This window comes from Phyllostomus discolor, chromosome 3 (assembly GCF_004126475.2).
Source record: "Phyllostomus discolor isolate MPI-MPIP mPhyDis1 chromosome 3, mPhyDis1.pri.v3, whole genome shotgun sequence".
Lineage (NCBI taxonomy): Eukaryota > Metazoa > Chordata > Mammalia > Chiroptera > Phyllostomidae > Phyllostomus > Phyllostomus discolor.
This window is the reverse complement of record NC_040905.2, coordinates 149308605-149335179: the sequence shown is the minus strand read 5'-3', so window position 1 is coordinate 149335179 and position 26575 is coordinate 149308605. Positions and strand designations below refer to the sequence as shown.

At 39.7% G+C, this 26575-nt stretch overlaps 1 pseudogene; it reads left to right on the top strand.

Annotated features, from left to right (window-relative positions):
• The first annotated feature begins 7288 nt into the window (after positions 1–7288).
• On the top strand, positions 7289–8393 carry LOC114490806 (annotated as a pseudogene).
• Positions 8394–26575: the final 18182 nt, after the last annotated feature.

The window sequence follows — 26575 nt, the reverse complement described above, 5'->3', positions numbered from 1 at the left end:
ATTTCATTTTGTCCATGGCTCCTTTACATGTTTGTTAAACATTCTGTTTTCTATCCCAGGTGTACTGAATCAGGATCTACGGGGCGAGGCCCAGATGAACCCGCACTTTTAACAGTACCTCTCTTGAGTACAACCACTTTTTACTCTTCACAAAACATTTTCACATGTTCCTCAGGTTTGAACCTCACGACAGCCTGGAAACTCAATGAAAAGGGGGTTATCACTCCATCTTAACAATGAAGAAACAGCCTCAGAAAAGTCACAGGACTTATCTACAGTTTTATGACTGACTTAACAGGAGCCAGGCTGACTAGATTCCAGAGGCATGACCTGGGCTGGTTACCTAATTCTATTTGCCTTACTTCCCTCATCTATAAAATAGAAATATGTACTGTATTTTGCTGTGTATAATGCACACCCACAGTTTTGGCCCAAACTTTCAGGAAAAAACCTAACGTTTTAATTTTTAATTCAATTACTTATTTTTTTATATTTAGAAACAAAACCAAGTGTCATATTCCAGGGTATTATTTTACATTCAGATATCAACAGTGCTCTCTAGAGTTATGATCTTAATGCATATGCAAATAAGTAAAATAATTAAAAACACGTAGATACAGAATCACTACCCATGTATAATGTGCATCCTTATTTTTCCCTAAAAAATTTGGGCAAAAAGTGCACATTATACACAGCAAAATACAGTTATAGTATTCTTTCATGTTCTTGGTAAAGGGTATTTGGATGTTCATTGTACTAGTTTTTCAAATTTTCTTGGGCTTAAAATATTTCAAAATAAAAGATTGAGGATATTACATAGCAAGAAGAATGAACAGACCTATAACTACATGCAATGAAATGTAAGTGAAAGAAGCTGTATACAAATAATATTGTATGAGACAAGCAAACTAAGCTCTGCCCTCAGAAGTAAAGATAGTAGTTGCTTTGGGGTCGCAGTCCTCAACGGTTTTGGCACCAGGGGTGGTTTTTGTAGAAGACACGTTTTCCATGGGTACAGGTGGGGTGGATGGCTTTGGGGTAATTCAAGGGCATTACATTCAAGCTCACCTCCTGCTGTGCAGCTCAGTTCCCAACAGGCCCAGATCAGTACAAGTCTGGGGCCAGGAAGTTAGGGGACCCTTGCTTTGGGGAATGGGGAAGACTAGTGACTATAGAGGGCCTTGAGGGGACTTTTAGGTTCTGGTAATTTTCTTTCTCTTGTTCTCAGTGCTAGTTATTTGTGTGAAAATTTATTAAACTGTACATTTACATATAGTTTTTTATATGTATGCTATACTCCCTTTAAAAAAAAACTTTTGAAAAGTTGAGAAAAGAAAAATATAGTGGTGCTTACTTCATAAGGTTTTTGTGGGGATTAAATAAATCAGTACATTCAAGTTCGAATAATGCCGGGTACATAGAAATGATAGCTACTGTTAGTATTTTCTAACCATACCCAGAGCTTTTTTGCTCAAGGCAGCCTTGCCGGACATTGGGCTGCAGAGAACACAGCTCACAGGGAAAGTAGAAGAGGCTCCAAGGGACCAGCAAAACCCCAGGCCCTGCCTGGTCTTCCTTCTTAGATTGCAAAGTATGGGAGACCCTCCTGACAAAGACACATTCCCTAGAGTTTGTAGCAACTCAACCTTCTTTGGGTGTATATATTTAAAGATTTTATTTACTTATATTTAGAGAGAGGCAAGGAAGGAAGAAACAGAGGGAGAAAAAATCAGTATTCAAGAGAAACATTGATTGGTTGCCTTTCACGCACACATAGCTGAGGGCCTGGCCCACAGCCCAGTCATGAGACCTAACTGGGAATCAAACCGGCAAACTTCTGGTTTGCAGAATGGCACCCAATCCATTAAGCTACATCAGTCCCACCTCTTTGGGTATATTATTGATACCAAGTAATAGTAAAATAGCAAGGAAAAAAATCTGGCAATGAAGTTGTCTCTCCCAGAGGCAAGGAGACTGCTTCTTCTTCCAATACCCCTATCTTGACTTCCCTCCCCCATAAACACTATGTGCCCCAGCTACATGCACCTACATCCACTCCTCCATGAAGGGCTCTGTCCCTCTCATAGCTCTCTCTTTGGACATATGCTCATTTCCTCTGTCTGGAATGCCTGCCCACTGTGGGGGAGGACGGGGTGGTGGAAGAAACTTACCTCTACCCTCCAAGTTCTTTCAGCTGGTTTACTAATTAAATAAACATGAGACACATTAACAAGAGAAAATGACCAAACTTAAGTACATACATATGAATGGGAACCCCACGTACATGAGCAAGTAAGAGACCCCACACACATGAGAGATTCATGGACAGAAAGTTAAAATGAAGTATATATGGCAATCTGAGCTAAGAATGAGCTAAGGTGCCTTGGGGGCTTCAAAGGGTCATTGCAGGGTGATAAGAGGAGCAGATGTTTAGAAATTAGAAGCTATCCCTGCCCTATAAATAGTTCATAAAAAGTTATTTCCAGTGACAATGCTTATGGGCAAGGCCCCTAATTTAAATTCTTTAAGGGAGAGGTAAAATTTTATCATGAGTCTGACATCTGCTCAAAATAATTCACATGCCAAAGTGGTGCATTTTGGGAAGGCCTGTTCTGAACCCCTACACCATCTGGCAAACTCTACTCACTCTGTGTGACTCAGCCCTTCACCTCCATAAGGTCTTCCTTCCTCAGCCCTATGGTCACAAAATAGTAACTAGTAGAACTGGGCCTCAAACCAGGCATGTCCACCTCTACTTTCTATGCTGTACATCTCTATTTGGTGTATGCTCTTAAGTAATAAATACACTTGACTCTCATAAGCCTCAGTGCCTGTAAGATAAAGGAGAGGTGATATCGAGGAATCCTTCCCACTATATTATCTTATTTCACAAAATACCAATGCCTTAGTTTGTTTATAGCTATACAATATCCTTCCTATAAACACTGGGGCTTATAAATTACTATAAGCTCTTCTGTAATTTCTCACTGTAACATGGCACAGTGAATGACTTTGAAATCAGAGTCCCAACATTTTTGTTTCCAGCATTATTGAGATACAATAGAAATATGACATTGTATAAGTTTAAGGTGTACAATGTAGAGATCTTACACATGTATATATTGAAAAAAGTGTATCACAACAACATTAGTTAAGGCATCCATCACCTCACATGCTACACTTTGTGTGTGTGTTTGTGATGAGAACTTTTCAAATCTACTCTTAGCAACTTTCAAACATACAATACAATATTGTTAACTATAGTCACCATGTTATACATTACATCCCCAACTTATTCATTCTATAATTAGAAGCTTATATGGAGTCCCAACTTTGAATCTATGCATACTGTGGTGGTAATAATAATATCTGCCTCAAAGGTTTATTATGCAGAAAAATAAGATAACATGTAAAAGGCCCAAAACACAGCACCACACAAATAGTAGGTTATTAGCAAATGTAATTTTCTTTGGTTAATTTTGCTTTGTTCATGGAAAAATAAAGCTAACTAAAATTTAGATCATCAGAATTAACATAACTTTAGAGTAGGAAGAGATCCTGTTGATGGTCCCATCCAGTGGGTCTCTGTGTGCATGGTAATGGCCTGGGACCCTTATTAAAATATAGATTCTGGGGCCTCATCCCCAGAGATTGAGTCACCCGATTTAAGAAATAGGTAGGAATGTTCAAAAAGTACCCCAGGATATTCTTATGCAAGTAAACCAAGAATTACACTTTATGAAAAGACCACATTCACCAGACTCTTCTGAGGGACAAAGCAGCTGAGTGATTTGCCTAAGGCAGCAATTTTCAACTGATATTCCCTGGTAGGCACATCCGTGTACTGCAAGAATTTCCAAAACGTGCAAATACCTGACTATTTAGTCAGAGGCCCTGACCTCTTTTCCCTTAGATTGTCAAATTAAAAAAAACACAACAGCTAATACAATAGCTGTGTGGTGTGAATGGTTCAAAATTATAACTTTCTTTGTCAGATCAGCAAAAAATATATTTTTTGATGTGCTCTAGAATTCTATAATTAGTATATGTATGCCATGAGATGAAAAAAGTTGAAAATTACTGTCCTAAGTCACTACAGGCTGGCAGAGTTGAAGCCAGAACCTGAGGTGCCTGACTCCATGGCCTTTCCACAGTGCATGCAAAAGAACAACTCAATGATAAATCAGTTTCATCAAATCATTTTGCCATAAAGAATTGCCCTTTATAACATATATTTATCAATTTAAACTCCGACTCAAGCTTACTGGTGTGCCCCAGAGAACCAATTCCCAACCTCAAGGGCCAAGAACCCCAAGAATGAATGATTTTGGACTTGCTAAGCAAGGCAGTGTGCTTGGCAGGATGAATGGCCTTTGTCCTGGGTAACCTGAGCAGTTCTGCCTGGAGGCCATAGTCCACTGTGTATCCAGGTCACTGACAATCAGGGCCTGACCACAGAAAAAACAAAGTGGGCAAAGTATTATCGGAGGCCCCTTCAACTACTCTTTCAGCCTCTTTGCTCCTCAGAGAAGCCTCCTTCACCCAGGTGCATTAATGTTTTTTGCCTGCTTTGAGTTTCCCTGCTGCAATATGCTCCCTAACAAGTCTGTGCTCTATACTAAAAATTCATATGCACTTTATAAACAAATTCAAACCAGAATCCTAAAGACTAGTTTATTAACTCCCCTCTACTAAGGGCATTTAGAGGTTAAACATTTTTAAAAGTAATTTACAAAATATATTCTCATGTAGAGTAGAAAGAATGTGCTATTTTTATTCTGTGCTCTGGCTCAAAATCTCTTGTCCCAGGTTACCCAGTTTGTACATGATAGATCCTTTGAAAACAGCGTTCTTTCAGCTCTATCATGCCACCTCTAAAGGATAAATGTCTAAAGGTCCCTAGCAAATGTTTATTGGATGGATGTTAAAATAAAAAGCAAGGAGCGGTGAAGTAGTAAGAAAGAAACAAAAACTAAAGATGAGGGGCACTTCCTTAGGGAAACAGGAAGAGCTTATGCTTGGTAGGTGGGGAAGAAGGCTACATAAAGTTAAGAAAGTCTGTTCAAACTGCCCCCTGCCACACACACCCCTCTCATATGCTACCTATATGTCAGTCCCCAGGTTTGATCACTTCCCAAAGGCCTGTGGATAGCGTTTATTTCTTTTTCGTGTTCTTTCTCAACAATTAAGAATCAGAGTCAGGTCATTTTTATTTGGGACCAGAAAGCTCAGATAACAACACTAGTGATGACATAGCCCTGTGAGTTGCTATGTGCTTCTGTGTGCATGAAAACGGCCTGGAACACAGATCCTCAGCCAAGCATCTTCTCTTCAGATGGCTGCTTCAGCAGTTTTGTCAGAGGCAAGAACTGTGGGCAGCCACCTTTGGAACCCGTCCATTTGGCCTGGTTTCATTTGGTGAAGATGCCTGATTCTTCTATTTCTCTGAGTCCTCTTATTGGTCAAGAGCAAGGTGGGAGAGATGTGTTATTGGTTTTGTTCAAGTATGTTAATTTTGGAAAGATTACTGAGTCAAAAGTTTTAAGAATGACTTAACTGTCACATTCACTGTCAACATCCACGTTGCAGCTGTGGAAATGGATTTGGCAAAGCTTCTTTTCCTAGGCTGGCTTCTGATAAGGCCAAATTAGCGGTCCTTAATGATTCAGCAAACAACTGAGGGAGTTGTGGAAACACAGCTTTACCAACCAGTCCCAGGGCCATTTCCAGAATCATCCCACTCTCCGAGCTGTAGAATGAAACCCTCAAAGTCAGGATAATTTTTGTCATCACACTATGAGTCATTTCTTTTCTCTGAGACACTTAATTAAAGTCCCACATTTATTTTGATATTTTATTTTTTAATTATTTTAGTGTTGTTCAATTACAGTTGTCTGCATTTACCCCCCACCACTGCCCCCAACCCCAGCCAAACCCACCTCCCACCCTTGCTTCCACCCTCCCCCTTGGTTTTGCCCATATGTCCTTTGTAGTTTTTCCTGAAAACCCTTTCCCCCATTATTCCCTCCCACCTCTCTTCTGGTTACTTTCAGATTGTTCTTAATTTCAATGTCTCTGGTTATATTTTGCTTGCTTTTTTGTTGTTGTTGATTAGGTTCCTGTGAAGGGTGAAATCATATGGTATTTGTCCCTCACTGCCTGGCTTATTTCACTTAGCATAATGCTCTCCAGTTCCATCCATGCTGTTGCAAAGGGCAGGAGCTCCTCCTTTATCTCTGCTGTGTAGTATTCTACTGTGTAAATGTACCATAGTTTTTTTTGATCCACTCATTTACTGATGGGCACTTAGGTTGCTTCTAGCACTAGGCTATTGTAAATTGTGCTGCTATGAACATTGAAGTGCATAGGTTCTTTTGGATTGGTGTTCCAGGGTTCTTAGGATGATATTCCAGCAGTGGAATTGCCAGGTCAAAAGGCAATTCCATTTTTAGTTTTCTGAGGAAATTCCATATTGTTTTCCACAGTGACTGCACTAGTCTGCAGTCCCACCAACAGTGTATTAGGGTTCCCTTTTCTCTGCATCCTCTCCAACACTCATTTGTTGATTTGTTTATGATGGCCATTCTTACTGGTGTGAGGTGGTGTCTCATTGTGGTTTTAATTTGCATCTCTCTGATGGCTAGTGATGCTGAGCATCTTTTCATGTGTCTCTGGGCCCTTTGGATGTCCTCCTTGGAGAAGTGTCTGTTCAGGTCTTTAGCCCATTTTTTAATTTGATTGATTGTCTTTCTGGAGTGAAGTTATGTCAAAACCCTGGTCCGAGGTATCACTGTCAAATATGTTTTCCCATGTAGTTGGTTCTCTTTTCATTTTAATGCTTTTTTATTTATCCTTGATATTTTATTTTTAAAAATCCTAAAAGCTTCACTAAGAGGGATATTTCATGATCCAAACTTCAGCAGGCATGAAGACCCACCCTACTATAAATATTAAGAAATTTATCAAGAATTAAGAGTTGATCTAAAATGATACTGGTACTGAGTAATCCTAATATCTTTTTTAACATATCCATAAAAAAGAATAAAGAAATCAATCTGTCTTTGATTATCTTCAAATATTAGAACACTGAAATGAAAAAATATGTGACACAGAGTTATTCTTGTAAGAATGGCATCTATGAAAACAACATCACTTTTCCAAGGCTGTAGGAATTTTCATGTTTGGCTTTAGCAAACTTAAGCCACTGTGGGATGCAGGAGCCGCAGGAGCTACAGGAGCTGCCGGAGCTGGACTAGGCTCGCTGTACTCCTTGCCAGTTAGTGCTGGGGCCCTGAGACAGCACACTTGGTTCCTTGCCTGGAGATGGCCAGGGCACCCAATTTATAACACCAGGGAAGTGTCAGCAGAAAGATGAGTGAAATTGTTGCCATTATCTTCTTTTTTACAAAGCTTATTAAAAAAACATGATTAAGTTGAAAAAAGAAGCAATTGAGAGGTTTGCTGAGAAATTAATGCTAACACTTCAAGAAAAATCTAAAAATCACTGGTATCCTGAAAAACTATCAAAAGGACAGGCCTACAGGTGCATTTGTGTCAGTAAGTTTCAGAGTCAATCCTGGCATCTTGAAAGCATTGTGAGAAGAGATGTGTCTTGTACAGTGACCTGGACTTGCCAAAGGAATTCATTCTGTTGGTGGTCCCATGTGAGGTGTGCTGTCGGCATGGAGAGAAAAACAAGGTGAAGGGATTAAGCAAAAAACAAAACTTCATAGACACAGACAACAGTTTGGTGATTACAATGATTATGGCAGAGAAAAGGAGGTGGAGAGGGTAGAAAAAGGGAAAAAGGAGATAAATGGTGACAGAAGGACACTTGACTTTGGGTGGTGAATACACAATATAATATACAGATGATATACTATAGAATTGTACACTTGAAACCTATATAATTTTATTAACCAATGTTACCCCAATAAATTCAATGAAAATTTTAAAAAATTCAATGCATTCGTTGTTGCTAGCTTTGAAAATGAGCGTGAGAACAAGGACAAGATCTCTAAGAAAGTTACCAGGGCCCTTGACAAGGTTACCTCTAATTATCATTCAGGATTCTTTCCTTCAGATGTAGAAACAAGTAACAACGCAAAAGTGAAACCTTTTCAAGTGACTGCAATTCCAAGCCCTGTGTATCAGATTTCAGAACTGACATTCCCAGCTCTTCCAGTGTGGCACCCTTTGCCCCGACAAGGCCAAGAAGGTACCTAGGAAATGGCCATCAGAGTCACTTGCCTCATCCTGTTCCATTTGGTCATCCAAGTCAGGGAAGGTAACAATAAGCCATATGGCCCAATTCCAGTAGCATGTGTACCTCCTCCTGGAATGCATTGTGACCGGAATCATTGGATTAATCTCACATGTTAACACCTCACTAGCTGCTTTGGATTTTGTTGGTGCAGAGAGGAAGTAGAATAAATCTGACTACATGGTAAAAGTTACAAGTTCATACCCATGATAGTCAAGCTGGATGGGTCAAACCCTCAAACATTTTTTTATAAAGAAGTTATTGAGAATAATCTTTCTTAAAACATATATGCACTTTATTTTTTATTGATTTTATTTATTTATTTTCAGAGAGAGGGAAGAGAGGAAGAAAGAGAGGGAAAGAAACATCAATGTGTGAGTGAGAGAAACAACAATTGGTTGCCTCTCACACACCCCCAACCAGGGACCTGGCCACAATCCAGGCATGTGACCTGACCAGGAATTGAATTGGCCACCTTTCAGTTCACAGGACAGTGCTCAGTCCACTGAGCCACACCAGCCAGGGTCACATGCTCACTTTAGATATATCGATATAATTTGAGAAACTTTATTAAGGTTAGTCAAGTGCTTGAGTTTTAAATTTTGGACTTGAGTATTTACATACTGTGTATCAACTCTGTTGTATATGAGAACAGTGTAAGAGTGGACAGTCTGTTCTAGCACCTTTAAGCATATGTAAGCATTATAAAGAATATGTAAGTTATTTATACACAAGGAAATATATTATATGTCATTGTTGTTTAGAAGGATTGTGTGAAATCCTATAGTTGCAAATAAAAAGTAGTTTGAGGCATGAAAAATAAATAAATAAAACCACTCTGCTGTCTCAAAAGAAAGGCCATTTCTCTGAAATTAAAATGCAGATCAGCTAGCTACTGCCCTCCAATTACATCGATCACTTAGATTCTGATCAGATATAACTAATAGGGAGGTAATGGAATATGGACTCAAAAACACTGCCCCCTCCCTGCATTAAGAAGCTTCAGGCTGGCCTTATAGGTCACACAATATACTTTTGGAAATAGAGACATAAGTAAATCCACATGTACCTAGGTAATATAGAACTGAATTGAATTGAATGCCATACATACAATACATGCTGGTTTTTCATTCCTCCTCACACTATACTCTTCTTACATAATTTTTGCTTCCAAAAATCATCTCAGAATTGAGAGGAAACCACGTAGTACTTAGTTTGATGAAAGTTGTAGATAAGAAGGAAAGACAATGGGAGGGAGAAGAAGTTAGAAATAAATGGAATTTTGTTTATTGTAGTATCACTTTGGTTTTGGTCCTGGCAGGGTAGCTCAGTTGATTAGTGTCATCCCAATGTGCCAAGGCTGTGGATTCCATCCCTGGTCAGGGTGCATATGAGAATCAACCGAGAATTGGCCAATGAATGCATAAATAAGTGGAACCACAAATCAATGTGTGTCTCTCTCTCACTTCTTCTCTCTATAGTCAATACATTAAAAATTAATATATATCCATAGTGTTAAAAATTCATAATTATTATAATCCATAACTCTATGCTACCTATATTTTGTATTATACCATTCCCATATTTTTCTAAGAAAGTGTATCTATCTAATCTTTATTTATTGATTTTTTTTTTAGAGAGAGGAAGGGAGGGAGAGAGAGAAAAACATTAATTTGTTGTCCCACTTATTTATGCATTCACTGGTTGATTCTTCTATGTGCCCTGACCAGAGATCAAACTCTCAACCTTGGTGTATTGGGACAATGCTCTAACCAACTAAGCTACCCAGCCAGGGGGTACCTATCTAAACTTATATTTTTATAAAAGTGGTTTTATATTATTGATAATATTCTGTAGCTTACTTTTCACTAAATATATCATAAACATTAAATATTCTGCAATTGACCTCATTCTTGTTGAAAACTGGAGAGTGTTCAGACATGTGACAGAAGCAGACCAGGTTGCTTGTTAACCCAGTCAGCCACATGGCTCCAGTATAAGCAATGTGATGATTTGAATACATCTCTGAAGACATAAGATAAACACTCAAGGAGGGAACACAGAAACAACCGGGTGTGGTATTTAGTGGCTGGAAATATTATGGCCCATTTAAGATCAAACTAAAGCAACATTAATCAAGGTCCAAGGAATTTGTTCTGTGGATCAACATAAAACTCTTTTTAAAACTTAGCCTTCTTTCAAAAGTATAACTATGCCACTTGATAGAATATGTATTTAAACAACCAGAGCAAACTAATTTATTATCTGCTTCCCAACCTATAGTTAGTAGAATGCATTCTCATACTTTCATAAAGAAATCTTACAGCTCTCAGTGTCTTCATCCAGACACTGAGATGGGGATACAGATCCCCATCCTGTATCCCCAAGATAAGGATACAGATATCTAAAACCTCAAAGACTGCCATTAGGATTGAATAAAAATAATTCATGGTCAAATGTTTTTGAAGGATACAAATAAAATCCTTCTATAAAGGAACAAAGAGCCATGGCTGGTGTGGCTCAGTGGATTGAGCACTGGCCTATGAACCAAAGGGTCATCACTTCAATTCCCAGTCAGGGCGCATTCCTGGGTTGTGGGCCAGGTCCCCAGTTGGGAGTGTGTGAGAAGCAACCACACGTTGATGTTTCTCTTCCTCTCTTTCTCCCTCCCTTCCCCTCTCTTTAAAAATAAATAAATAAAATCTTTTTTTAAAAAAAGAAACAAAGAAACATCATAGTTATCCCTAAGTTGAAATAAAAGAAAAAAATTTCTCATATAACTAAAAAATATCTATTTATTAAAGCTTATTAAAGTATGCAGATTTTAAAAGGAAATGCACAAAAATGTTAATCAGAGTTAGGTAGAAGAATTATATAATAGCTAATTTTTTTCTTATTGGTTATTCTTTAAAGTGAACATATACTACTTGTGACACAATAAAAAAATTTATAAAGATTTTTATTAGATTGTAATTAATGTTAAAAAACTAAACAATTAGCCAGAGAAGTCACTAATGATTGCTAAATTCTACCTCAAAGCTTGACTACAAAAAAAACTCAGTAACTGGGTGCAGCTCACTAGTTCTAGAAAAATCCAACTGTGAACTTGCACACATACACCTGACTCAGGAAACCCCACAGCTGCTTGGAGATGGCTAGTTAGGATGTCTCAAAATTGCAATTCTAATTGATGAACCAAGACATAGTCTCTCCAATGTTTTGGAAAAGTGTGGGTGGGGGTGTGGGACCATAAACTGAGCAAAGTCAGCTACAGTATCACAGGACCCATTCCTAGTCACCTGCTGGGCCTCTACAATTGTGTTCTCCAAGCAACACACATCTCCTACCAGGAAGCACCAATCACTGACATTGCTTGGTGGGTGGTACGTCCCCAAAGGCAGACGATTTCACTTCCATAAGGAGGTCTAAGTTCAAATTTCAGGTTTCCAAAAATTCATTTACAAAAGGAATTCTCAAGCTACCCACCATCCTAGGATATCCTCCCTGCATCTCTAAGACATGGCTCCTTTTCTTCATGTACTCATAAGACCTACAGAGATTCTTGGGCAGGCACCATACCTAAGCCACCATGTTCTTGACAGCTCTCCAACAGATGAGCGCATATGTAACTGATAGCTCATAACCAGTCCTTTATTTTAACTTATAATTTCTTGGATAATTCTGATAAGAACATTCTGGGATTGAATTAAATTTTAACATATTCACATTGTATCTGACAAAGTATCTGACTACCTAATTCATACCACAATTTCCTATGAAAGATACAAATCAAGAACTGAAGAACATTTCCCAGAAAAGAAGCAGGGATGACTTCATATTCATTCTGTCTCTTTCTGTCTCTCCTTTATACACAATATACACACAACTTGGTACATATACTCTAAACTGCCAAGGAATCCCAGTTTTTGGTACAATTTTTCAGGCAGTCAGAAATACTGTGTGTTAAGATACAATCTGTACCTTCGATGGTGTGGCTCAGTGAGTTGAGTGCTGGCCTGCAAACTGAAAGGTCACCAGTTTGATTCCTGTTCAGAGCACACACCTGGGTTGTGGGCCAGGTCTCCAGTTGCCAGCATGTGAGAAGCAATTGTTTGATGTTTCTCTCACATATCAGTGTTTCTCTCCCCCTCTTTCTCTCTCCCTTTTACTATCTATAAAAATTAAATAAAATCTTTAAAAGAAAACAAAAATAAAAGACACAATCTGCTTCTAAATCACAAAGTATACCATCTGGTCATGGCAATTCGGGGTATGCAGGCATGCATTGTAAAAAACTTCCACTTTTCTTTTATGTATCTCTTAAAACATTTGCAAATGTTTAATGATCCAGTATTTCTACTTTTAGAAGCAGAAAGCATAACAGAGAAAACTTAAAAACAAAAAGTATCATAATGTGAGAAACTTGAAGCTTTCGTACTAAGATCAGATACATGGTAAGGATATCCCCTCTCACCAGTCTCTTTTGACCTTGTACTGGGAGTTTTAGCTAATGCAATAAGACAAGAAAAGGAAATAAAATGTATGCAGTTTAGGAAGAAATAAATAAAATTGTCTTTATTCACTGATGACATGATAGTCTTTACAAAAGATCCAAAAGACTTGTCAAAACAAGGAACTAATAAGCTATTATCCCAAAGATTATTGCAGTTGTGGGGGACCATATCTAGTCACCCCAAGATGTGCTTCTGTAGTATGCAGATTGTTTTGAGTTAAGGCCAATTTGAGCTTCAGTCTCAAGAGAAACTTTTGCTCCTTCCTCTAACTATCTAGAAGAACTTGAATTAGGGGCCTTGCCCATAATAAAAGATTATCAGTGACAATCTCTTTTTGACCCACCTATAAGGCAGGGCAAATTCTATCTACCAAATATCTGCTCTTCTTACCATTCTGCAATGACCCTCTGAAGCCCCCAAGGCACATTGCTTCCCTAGCTCAGAACATAATTCAACTCTCAAGTTTTTTGCATGTGGGATCTCTGACTCTGTCATGTATGTGACATTTTCATACATATGTATGTATTAAATTTGGTTTTTTTCCCTCTCACTAATGTGTCTCACATCTATTTGATTATCAGAATAGCTAAAAGAACCTTAAGGGCAGAGGGAAGTTTGTCTCTCCCCCACAAAGGATTGAAGGTTAATATACAAAAGTCAGGTTGCAAATCACTTAGCAATGGATCTCATATTGCCATCATTAGCTTCATGCCAGACTTTCTTGTGATATTCCTTCCTGTGTATCTTTGAAAATCCCCAATATAATCTCCAAGCAGTTGTGAGAGTCCCTGAGAAAATCTGGCAGCTCCTTACTAATCCTCTGAATAGGTAGGAAATTGTGTAGATATACATCTTGGGAAAAGTAGAAGGCCCCTGGGCTTCCTTTTTTTGTGGCTCATTCACTTGGGTCTGCTGGCACTGTCTTCACCCATCAGAATGAGCAGTTTCCCTTCAGGTTCTTGCTTACCACCACCTCCAACCAGCTACCCCCACACTCCACCCTACATCTTTGGTTTGCAGTTGATTCCCCAGTACTCTCAGAAAGTGGCTAATGGCCATAGTGAAACTGGAAAAGCCAGCATTCATGTTGCCTGTCATCTACCAGGCCTAATAATCAGAGACAGGGATTGAATCTTTGTGGGAACTTTATTCAGATGGTCAGTGATCTGAGAAAATGCAGGTTTGTACCCTAACAGACCACCTTGTATTCCATTTTAAATGTACACTTATCATAAAGAGAAGAAAAGTGTAGGTAAGGGGTTTGGAATTCAGGGGAAAAGTTAATAAGATAAAAAACTGCAGCATTCTTTTATGTGTGTCCTGGGTTGTGAACATCTCACCCTGGAGCACAATGGTTCACATACCATCCTGATTGCTTGCAGCCCTCCTGAGGCAAAGGTGGAACTGCTTCAGGTCTGCTGGAGTCAAGGTGGGCCATACCTTCAGTTTCTGAAACAATAGCTTTCTACAGACATTAATTACTAAGCTTATTAGCTGTCACCTGAAACTAAAATTTTTCCAACATTTGAGTCACCCATCAGTAGGAGTTTAATCTAGTATTGACTGTTGGTAACAACAAACCTCATGCTTAGTCAAAGACATCTGGTAGAACTAAACTGTTAGATAGAGCTCTTGAAATATGTAAAGGAAGGCCCTGGTTGGATAGCTCAGTTGGTTAGAGTATTGTCCCCATAAGCCAAGGTTGCAAGTTTGATCCCCAATCAGGGCACCTACAAGAATCAACCAGTGAATCCATGGACGGGTGGAACAGGAAGTCAATGTTTCTCTCTCTCTCCCAACCCCCTTCCTTCTCTCTAAAGTCAATTAAAAATATATATTTTTTAAATGTGTGAAGGAAGAATGTTACAGGTGTGGTGGGGAACTTTTGAGCTCATGGGGATGCAAGTCATTTAGCACAGTGCATATTACCAGGAAGCGAAGAACCCATTTTCTTTGACACCCAAAGAACAAGACTCTGTATTCAAGGAGGCCCTGCCATGACAGCAGCTCTGTGCTGGGAAACACTGGTACACAACCGGGAGAAAAATTCATGACTCCTGCTCTTGAAGAGCTCAAAATATAGTTAATATCTGAGGATTTGACTATTGTAAAGGGTCAAGGTGGTATTCTTCCTTCTTCCCCTCTACCACCCTCCATCCCCATGTGTGTGCACAGATGTTCCTGCTAATCATCATTCTGCTTATATGAATATTCTTCAAAGACTGTCTTCACCAAATCAAGTACTGTTGTTTAAGCTTTCTCTTTCCTTTGGGCTCTGGCTTTGGTTCCCTCCTACTCTCCAGCCATACTTCCTGTCACCATAGGGGCAGGAAAGCAGAATATAAACATTGTTATAAGATAAAACAACTACAGGACATTTATACAATGGAATACTACTCAGCTATTAAAAAAGAAGAAAATTTTACCCTTTGCAACAGCATGAGTGGATCTGGAGAACATCATGGTAAATGAAATAAGCCAGTCAGAGAGAAACAAATACCATATGATTTCACTCATATGTAGAATCTAATGAACAAGTTGAACTAACAAGCAAAACAGAGACAGACTCATAGATGGAGAGCAGAATGACAGCTATGGGGGTGGGGTTAAGGAGTGGAGAGATCCAGCAAAAAGGAAAAAGGACTAACGGACATGGACAACAGTGTGGTGATTCCAGGAGGAGGGGTGGGGGAGTATAAAGGTGATAAATAGTAATGGAAAAAATAAACTAAAAAAGTGAATGAGTCTTAAAAAAAAAAGACATCATTATGATCCAGTCTACTGTTGAGGAGGGTTGCTTCCACAAGACTCAGCTTATTCTAGTTGCTTCCTGTCCACTGTCCTCACTCTGTAGCTCTTCTCCCACTTATCACTTCAGACTCACCCACTCCTAGAATACCGATCCCTGTGGCTATTTCTGCTTTCTTTCCCAGCCAAGCACACTTTAGGAACTAAGACCTAATTGTTCTGATGAAATATTCTGTTTATGAAGAATGAACTCCTGATGGAGTCCTGGGAACTCAGCAAATAGCCAGCCAGATTGCTGCCAGCCAGTTCCAGGAAGGACCTAGAAGAGCCTGCTTATTCCTCTGTCTCTTCCTCTTCTTCATGTAAATGGTATCCTGCTCACAGCTTACAATGCCCCCATTCTCTTGGTGACACCCATTCAACAGACTTAAACAGCTTCTTCCTTAGACTAGCATTTGTGGCTTTTGATATTCCCTGCCAGACCAGAAGGGCTACCTGCAAATGTTAGTTTTCTGGCCTATGTAAATTCCTGGACTCTCCAGGTTGACCAGCATAATTATAAACCCCAATTAATGAGAAAAATGAAAAGTGGAACTGGAGAATGGTAGGGGACAAATTATAAACAATGAGCAACAATAACAACAGAGGCCTCAGAGTCTGCATATAAACTCAACAACAAGCTTTGTGAACTCTTATAAATTTGCATAATTCAATAAAACACAATTACATTTTCAACAAGATAATTTTCATTTATATGCCTATGTAATATGCCAGACATAATCACATACACATAAGTATTTTTAAATAATAAAGTATTAAAAATGATAACAAGCTGGTAGGAAAGAGGATGTGCCCATCTGATGACTGAAGCTGAAGTTCATGAGAAGAAAGGCAATAAAGAGCATTAATTAGAAACACAGCCTGGAATCACCCAGATCTACATTTTATGCCAAAAACAGTATCTAACTTCCAGGAAATGCCTCTAGGGGGAAATGGGACAGAGCCAGGAGAGGGTAGGAAAGCCATCAGACTGTGATGCAGGCCTCCTCAGGGGTGAAAGAGAGAGGGAAGGAGGGAAGGTTGGGCAGAAGCTGGTTAGGCTGTAGTGTACTCTCAAGCCATCAGAGGAGTCCTATGTCTCCAAAGAATGGGCCTGCCTTAATATCTCTGCCACTGGCTAACATGGCCTCAGCTGGAACACACTGATGGACTTCAGGGCTTACAGAACTCTGTCAACTGCTTCATGCAGTTGGAAGGATATCTGAAAGGCATATCTCATGGCAACCACACTTAGCTTCCTCATAAGTAAAATACATCAAAATCCATGCCCACTTACCTTCTAGGGCAGGTGTGTGGCTAGAAAGAGGCGATGTTTATGGATACTTTGTAAATTATAAAGCATGGAATATGTAATCTATTCTTTACACAGGACTATGCCCAAGTCATGAGATGTAGTTCTTCACTCCCTATTTCCTGTCTGCCTCTGTTAATGCAAGCCTGCAGCAGTGGACCAGACCTCCAGTCTGCCTCTGAACCCCTCATTCTTCTGGGCTTCCCAACCGAGTTACTTCCTGAGCCCAGCCCTATCTGAACAGCAGAAAATCAATCTACAGAGCCTTTGTCTCATACCTAAAATGTCCTCAAGTAGACAGGGCCAGCTGGCTGCTGCTGGGTTGGTCAGCCCCGTGATGTACTGCTTTATGAAACTGGACATAGACTTATTTGCTAATCATGATCCATACACAAGTTCCCTGAGAAATATTTAAATCCAGCTTCTTGTGTCCGCATGTGGTCTGCAGGTAAGCCCCAGAGAATTCAATTATTCTTTTTTTACTTATAAATTCCCTGCCCTTTGGCCCTGTTAGCCCACATGGTGCTACTTTCCCTGACAGGCTTTATTTAGCTTCCCTTAGCTGACTTCATTCACCTCAGAAGCTCCGGGATTTTTAGGCATGTGGGAGAAGCAGACCAGACAGCTCAGCAAACCCATCCATCTTCTTTACCTCAGCCAACATGGACAAACACCTTGCCACTCTCAGTGTGGTCCAGGGATCAGCAGCATCAGCCTCACAGATCAGCAGCATGACATCACAAATGTCCACCTTCAGGTCTACCCAGACCCACTGAATGAGAATCTGCATTTTAATAGGTCCTCAAGTGATTCCTGTGCACATGCCAGACCACTATACTCTCATTTCAACCATGGTTTATTAATGAGATTAGCTGGATAAATCCCAGGTGGTTAAAAAAACAAAGAGCAATTAATGACATTTATCTTAAGGATTACCTTTCCATCATTTTATTTCTTAGATCTCCTTTGCTTCTTCACTCCCCCATCTTTATAACTTATACCACTTTTTGAGCCCCTTCTCTGCACCAGAGGCATTTCTAACCCTTAGAAAATTTCAAAAGATATATTTATTCTTAATGTGCAAATGAGGCTTAGAGGGTTACATATACACTCAAATTTGAAAAGCTATAAATTTTAAGCATAGGTATGTCCCTCTCCAAGGCCTGCTGTTTTCTTCCCACAGCATGACATTGTTTCTCAAAACCCTGGCAAATGCCCCAGCCTAGATCTTGCCCACCTAGACAGAGGCCTTTGTCTGCCTGGCACTCGAAGCTTCTGGATTTGTCTTTGCCTCTCAATCCCTTTCTCATGTTCCTTTCACTGCAAGGTTACCTGAGTCTTATTCTCTCAGGTCCCAAACATTAACCAGGTACTCTTATCTTCTCAGAACAATGGGAATCGCCTGTGCATTCTAACTGTCGCCTTCAACAGGAGTACAGAAGGAAGAAGTGTGAAGATGGCAGGAAGGTGAAGATGCATTTAGGCAAGTAGAGTGCATTTTGCCAGGATATGCCCTCTTCCTATCCAAATAAAGAGCTCAAATGGCTGTTATGGATTTGGTACTGAGTTGTGTCTGTGATGGGTAGAAAGATCTGGAAAGTGTGATTTCATGCCTGGAAAGAACATTAATCTAGTTGGGGATCTGGGCTGCTGGGGTCTGTGCACATAAAAGCCCCATGAAAAAAGAACATGGGGACAGAGAGGTGACTGCTTCTGGGTATTGAAATCACAGATGATTCCACATAGCAAGTAGCATTTGAGGATATCACCATGTGGAAGGGTGGGGTGGGAGGGAGAGGGCATCCTAGTCAAGGGGAGAACATACACAAAGACAGAGGTAAAAGCATCTTTGAGGAGTGTCATACATAAAGTCCTATGTGGCTCATAGATGGTGTGTTAGATGCCAGTAGGGTAAGGTTAAGGGGGTAGGTAGACTAAGGAATGGCTCATGAGAATCACTGAAGTTTGTGAAGTGGTGTGATCAGAAATGGGCAATTGTCTTCCTTCTTTGGCAGAGAAGATAGATCAAAGCAGACAGTGACTAGATTGAGGAAGATGACAGATTCATACCTAGAATAAAATTCAGAAAACATGTAGATGAGACATTTTCAAACTTTGTGCCCATTTGTGCAAATAAAATCTCACTCAACTACATGAACAAAATGGGTTAAAGTTAAATTGCTCTGATCAGAATGAGGGAGGGAAGAACTGAGTACTTTCTTTCTTTCTCACCGAACGGATTCTAAAGGGCCTTCTTGGTTGAAAGTCAGTGATTAACAGGAATCAGCAAACTATAACTAAATCATGCCTGCCACCTATTCTTGCAGATAAAATTCTACTTGAACACAGCCATGCCTGTTCAATGACATATTGGCTGTGGCTGCTCTCAGGCCACATTGATTGAGCTGAGTAACTAGGGCAGAGATCAAATGGCCCACAAAATTGAAAATATTTACTGTCTGGCCCTTTACAGAAAAGGTTTGTCAACCTCTCACCTAGAGCCTGGCTACTCAAAGATGGTCCTCAGACCAGTTGTACTTGTAAGGTTTTTTTAGACCCCGCCGAGGAAATAAGCAGCCAATTAGCCATGAAAATAGGCAGATGAGCTTTATTTTGGAAGTTTGTGCTCCTGGGCGAGATTTCCTCTGCCCGTACAGAGAAAAGGCCGAGAGGGAGAAGGGAAAGGGTGGGAATTTTATGTGGCTTGACTTCACGCGGGAGCCAAGGATTGGTTCTTGGTGAACAAAGAAGCAACATATCATTGGTGGTTCCTGGTCTGATGTCAACCACCTCTTCCGGGTCAGAGTTCAGTCGCCATATTACTTGTAGTCCAAATGGTGGCCATGTTTGTAGTCCAAAACGCTATAATTGTAATTAGGTTCCCAATTGTCCTACCTTGCCCATCCTGACAGTACTGGCCTGCATACATTGTCCCTGTATTCACAGAGTTCAGCATGGGGAAAGTTGACTTAGTAGTCATTACCTTGGAGAGGATCATTGGAATTAGCAGTTATGTGATATGACTAGACACCAAGGGAGGGAAGCCAAAAGAAAAGAAAAGAGGGTCTGAGAAACCACAAGGAGTAACTAGATTTGGAGAGCAGACTGAATGAGTGAGGATAAATCACTGGGAAAAGTAGCAACTCTCACTGGCACTAAAATATGACATATTGCAAGATCTTGTATTTTTAATCCAACATTCTAAGATATTTCTCTCTCCTCCAAAATACCTGAAAAGTTTTCATGTTAGGAATCCAGGTTAAATGATACAGATATATATCCTCTTGCTTTCACGGCATATAATGTCCCTGTATATACCTCTCTTTACCTTTTTTAAAGTAGTGTTTTTGAGGCCATTAACACATTCTTAAAATGTAAACTCTTCTCTAAGAAGAAATGTGCATCATGATGTGTTTATCAAATGTCTGAAAATATGGTAAATTTTTTCTCTTATTTTAAGGCATATCCTACTTTTTAAGTTGACATGCAAGTCAGGAAGATTACAAAACAAACTCACAAATGAAACAACACCCTTTTATAATCCTAGCTTACTTTTTACTCTCACAAACAGCATACAAAGATCTGTTTTTGACAGTTGTTAAGTTACTTTTAAGATTTTGATTGCTGAAATTCTCCTCAAAGCAATTTCTAACTTTTTTGTTTCTCTTTTCTTTTTCCCTTCCTTCTCCACTGTAAACCTGGGTCATTAACCAAGTGTTGAATATTCCAAATGTAAAGCATTCACAGACATTCTTCAAGATATTATTTTCAGTGTTATCCTCATGTGCTCACAAAAATGGTTTCTTAATGGTATACAAGGTCTGTCCGGAAGGTATCCAGTCACGTAATGTAAAAAATAGAGACATTTATTGAGGAAGATACAAGATATAAAAAACACTATGCATAGGAAAATGATACCTCAGTCCCCTTTAAAGTAGGCACCTTGGGACCTCAAGGTGAGGCACCCCAGAACCCAGTGATGATGATTAGTTCTCCCAATCATCATCAACTACCCTATTGTATTTTCCTGAATCTCATCTATAATCTGAAATCTCTTCCCTTTCAAAGGTGATTTTAGTTTGGGGAAAAGCTAGAAGTTCCTGGGTGTGGAGGGCTCCACCCACAGGGCCCCCCCACCCCCCTCACCCCCCCAACCCCCGGCCACCACAGATGAGAATAAGTCTACCAAGGTCTACCTGCTTGGGGAGGAAAGGCAGCAGATCTCTCAAAGGAGAAAGGCCAGGAACCTGTTCCTCAATAGTCTTTTACTGGGTTTAATTTGCATAGAAATACAGGCTGTATACATAAAGCTGACTGATCATTGTCACACAGAAATGATTAAACAATAGATAACATTCAAAGAACTCTGAGGCCTTATTCTGAGTCAGGGTCAGATAGTCAAAGGGTCAGACAACTTTGGGAAACAAACTTCTTGCTTTGACCCTTATCATTTAAATTGAGGGTATTAACAAAGTAGGTTTCATAGGATTTTATGCATTCCTTCTTAGGCCTGATCACCCTAGGGAACCTGCCCTTTCCAGAACAGGGCCTTACCCACCTCCAGCATTGTTTCAGGCCTAAGGCATTATTTTAGGCTTAAGTCAGGCAGGGGAAGTAAGGCAGCCAAGAGACTGGGAGACTTCTCACAGATGGAATGAGGACCCAGGCTATGTTAAAGCCAAGGGGTGAGAGTCCATCACCTCCTTTTGCTATAGCCCCCCAGATCCTTCCCTGAGGGCCCCTTCATGACCATGCCTGTCTTAGGATGTCCCTCCCTTGAGGAATCTTACCCATCATTGGCTAACCAGTCATGTACTGGGGGCCAGGGAAGGTGAAGTAAAGTGGGCAGAGGTGATGCTCCTGCCAGGGAGATAAGCTTTATTCCTTAGTGGCTTATGGTCCTCAGGTCTTTTTACTCAGCCTTAGCTGTGGGGTATTATAGCTTCTGAAACCAGGCAGGGTAGTTCCCAACAGCTGGGCACCAAATCTGAGCTGTAGTGGGGTGGAGACACCTGGCTAATTTGATGTTTCCCCAAAAAACTCTGTATAAGACATGATACACAAGAGGCCACATTGTTGTGATGAAGCTGCCAATTTCCAATTGCCCAAAGCTGTGGCCCTCTGAATCATCTGAATAGTTTCCACAAGGAATGTTCAAGCTTAACATAAAATCTGATGCAGATTCATTACTCTACTTGCTCAGTCATTTTGAACGTGATGGCCTCATAGAACGCATGCTCTCTCAACAGCATCTACTGCCCCCACTGACTAATACAGCGAAGTCATCATTGTTCACACATGCACATTCCAGTCCACTCTCCTTGGCTGCCAGGTTACAACAGTGTGGCACAAACTGTTCTTATTATATTAACAATGGCCATACCATACTTCTCCAGACAGACCTCCTATAAACTTTATTTTAACTCCACTGATCTGTACCAATAATGTTTCTAGATCAGTGCTGTCCAATAGAATTTTCTGCAATGACAGAAATGTTCTATGTCTATGCTATCCATTCATTAGCCTGTAGCCACTTGTGGCTATTGAGCACTGCAAGTGTGGATAGTGTGACAAGAAAATGGAATTTTAAATAAATTTTTATTTAATATATATTTATTTGTATTTATTAGTTGATTTGTAAGAGAGGGAGAGAAATACCTATTTGTTGTTCTACTTATTTATGTATTCATTGGTTGACTCTTGTATGTGCCTTGAGTTGGGATCAAACCCTCAACCTTGGTGTATGGGGACAACACTCTAACCAACTGAGCTACCTGGCCAGGGCAATTTTTTAAGTTAATATAAATTTAAATAGCGACAGGTGCTGTTGTTACCATATTGGATGGTGCCATTCTAGATTCTTTCAACCACATCTGAAAGCTATACCTTCATTTATTAAATTGAAAAGAGTAATACTACCCCTTGCTTTGACTTACCTCATACACAAATGATTTAGTAACTGTTGCCTGGCATTTTTTTTTTGCATGAGAAATAGGTTATTCAGGCATTTCCAATGAACACTATCTATGGGCCAGGTACTTTAGTAGAATCTGCAAAGGGATATAGAAATGAAATAGATACAGTGTTAGTCACTGATCTCAAGGAAAAAAAGACTGTAAACAAATAACTGTACTACATTGAAGATGCAGTGAACAGAATCTGAACAGAATCTGAACAGAATCACGCCCTAAAGGTATAGCTGAAGGTGCAGCTCATTCAAATGGTGAGGGGAGGGTTGGGGGCAGTGCTACAAGTAAGCTCTCATAAAGGAGGTGGCTTTGGAGGAGGGTTTTCAGGTGAAAACTCGGCAAGTGAACTGTATCAACAAAGTGCATGATGTACTTGCAGGAAGCTTAGTCTAGGGAGGCTGGGACAGAGGGTACATTCAAAATTGGTAGGGGATGAGGATAGAGAGGTAAGTCTGAGAGGCCCTTGAAAAGCATGCTAAGGGGGTGAGCTAGGACCAAGGTGAGCCACTGCGCTTTTGGAAGGGAGTGAAATGAAAGGTGTATGTGAGGGAGTGGCAGACAAACAGTCAGAGACCAGATTATCAAGGCTTGGTGTGATGAGCTCAGGAGTTTAAACTTTATTGTGAAAGTGATGTTGGGGAACCCTTAGACGAGTTTACACTAGGATTATGTAATCTCTGGCAGCAGTGAGGAGGGTGAATTGGAGAGAGATCAAAGAGGAATTCAAGAAATTCTCAGGATGGGATGGCTATTTGAAGAAAAACTAGTTTTGTCTGGCTCCCAGGGAAACCCTGAAGAAGTCTGAAATCTCTAGGAAGCCAGGTGTGGAAAAACAAGTGTTCTAGAGCTGCCCTACCCCTACCTCACATCAAGGGTCATGGGTGCTTCTTGGATCCTCCCTAGATCACAAACCAGTTCTAGGATGTGGATTGACTTCCCTTAACAACATTTTGGCCTATACACAAGACCTATGGCACTCACTGAAGTGTTCTTAACTATTACGGAGCCACTGGTAATATTACCATTTCCCAATCAGAAAATTATGACATTCTGGTACATCATGGAATTGGGTTATTGTGTTCTGACAGCTGGTTCTCCAGTTTGGCTTTGCCAGTGTTTGCTTAAGACAGTAGAGGGCAGAGGTTGTTACAGGTAGGACAATAGGACAAGAAGGGAAGGGAGGTAGGAAAGGGTAGTAGCAGTAAAATAGACAGAGGGCTTTGTGTTCTAAAAAGTTCATGGCATGGTGGTTAATAATATGGGCTTCCCGGCCAGCCTACACAGAGTACAAATCACAGTTTCCCTATCAGAGTAGTAACCTTAAGCAAAGTATTTAACGTCTTTGTGCTTTAGTTTCTTAGCTTATAAGATGGGGACAATAATAATAATAGAATCCACTTCTTATGAATATTACCTAAAAGACTTACAACAATACCTAGCTTATAGTAGGAACTCAATAAGCATTAATTATTACTATTACCAGAGGATGGACAAGTGCCATTTTCTATAGTTGAGATGCAAGAGTGGTTTTAACTTTAAATGTACATGCTAATAATGTTTACATATTATTTAGATAGCTCAAATAGCAATAGATTAAAAAAGGATTATTAAATCCACTCAAAGTGCTTTTATCGTAATAATTTCTGGGAATCAGATATCTAGGTGAAAGTTCATTGAGGAGCATGTATCATTGCAACACAAAATAGACCAAAGTTCAGAGCTAGATAGAGTTGCTATATGACTCATTTGCCTTATCATAGGACCAGCACCACAACTTGGAGGTAAAATTTAACAGGAAATGGCTCAAATCTAGTCCCACACACAATGCAAAGTTGTGCAAGACAAAAGTGATGAGTGTTGTGTCATGCATGGTGTGGTGATATATTGCTTAAGATGCAAGTGTGCAATCAGTCTTGGCAGCAGTCAGATCATCATCTCACTTTAGAAAAGGTTTTCCATTGGCCCTATATACTTTCACCCTCTGGGTTATTTCCCAAAGTCTATTTGCTTTAAGGTAATAAGCAAAGTAAACCTTTCTCAACCACCCTGAGTTTATCATTACCCTTTCCTACACTGTCATCAGGGTCATGTGAGTGTGGAAGAGATTCCCAGGGAAGATCCTCTGAGGATACTGAGTGTTTATGAATTTAAGAGGTTTTCAGGAGTGGCTACTCCTAGAGCTGGAAGCTGAGTGTCACAGGGGTTAAGACAAAGTTTTCTCATAAACTTGAGAAGAGTTAAGAAGTATCATCCTCTAAAAAGAATCAACAACATAAGGGGAGGCAATGTGGCCTGGAAACTAGCTAAGTCAGGCAGATCTGTATTTCAATAACCAGCTTTCAACTTTGCAAAATGGCATATGTGTCAAGCCACTCACTGCAGCACTGGAAATGTACTGGGAAAATAAATGGAAATATACTGTGTATCAATAGGGAACTAATTAAATAAATTATGATATGATTATGTGGAAAGCTATCCAAGCAGAAAAACAACTTACAGAGCAGTGTATAAAGTATGTTACCCTTTGTGGAAAAAAAAAAAAAGGAGAAAGTGTATTTTCTATTTTGTATCTGCTTGCTTAGAAAGTAAAATATCTCCATAAGAATATCAAAGAAATTAATAAGACTGATTGCCTGTGGGAGGGGAAGTGGATGATTGAGGACTAAAAGGTTGAAAAAAATTTCAAGATTTTTCAATTTTAAACTACACGACTCTTTCACCTGTTCAAAAATTAAGGCAACCGTTCTAAAAGTAAAGAGCCATACATCTGGAGAAAAGTTGAGAAAAAAAAAATCCAGCTTTCCTTTTTACTAGCTATGTAAACCTGAACAAGTTATCTAACTTCTACAGGGCTCATGTCCCTTAGACACATGGGGGGGGGGCAACAATAGGACCTATCAGCTAGGTTTTAAATGATTAAATTTTACACTAAGGAATAAATTTATATTTACATTAGTTGTACCATACCTGACATGTAAATACTAGATACATGTTAGATGTTAACATTATTAGATTTGTCAGAATTTCAATCATAAAGGCACTCTTGTGAGGAAGCAAAGAAACAGACGATACTGACTATGCTGGTATAGAGCTCACAGATATGTATATACACACATAGCCCCCACTCAATAACTACTTTCTTCTAACAGTTTCAGTCAAAAATCTTGTGTCACCTCTGAATCCTCTCTTTCTATCAGACCCCACACTTAAAAATTGTTAACAAAATCTGCTGGTATTATCTTCAAAATATTCAGATACCCAGAAGCCAGAAATCCTTCTTATCTCTTCCTCCCATACCACTTGGTCCAAACATTATCTTCTACTGCCTGTCCTTCTACAATAATCTCTTAGCTAGTCTCTTAGGGAACCCCTACCACTATACCCCCTCTTATAAAAAATATTTTATTTACTTATTTTTAGAGCATGTGGAGAAAGAGAGGGAGGGAAACATTGGTTGGTTGCTTCTGCACACCCCCAACTGGGGACCTGGCCCACAACCAGGCATGTGCCCTGATTGGGAATCGAACCAGCAACCTTTCAGTCCTCAGGATGGTGCTTAGTCCACTGAGCTACCTACACCAGCCAGAGACTACATCCTCTTTTTTAATATCAACACAGTATTAGTGTAATCCTCTTCAAAACTGGCTCAACTCAGAGTAAAATCCAAAGTCAAGATCTGGCATTATATGGCTGTACTGCATCTTTTAAAAATTTTATTTGTTAATTTTAG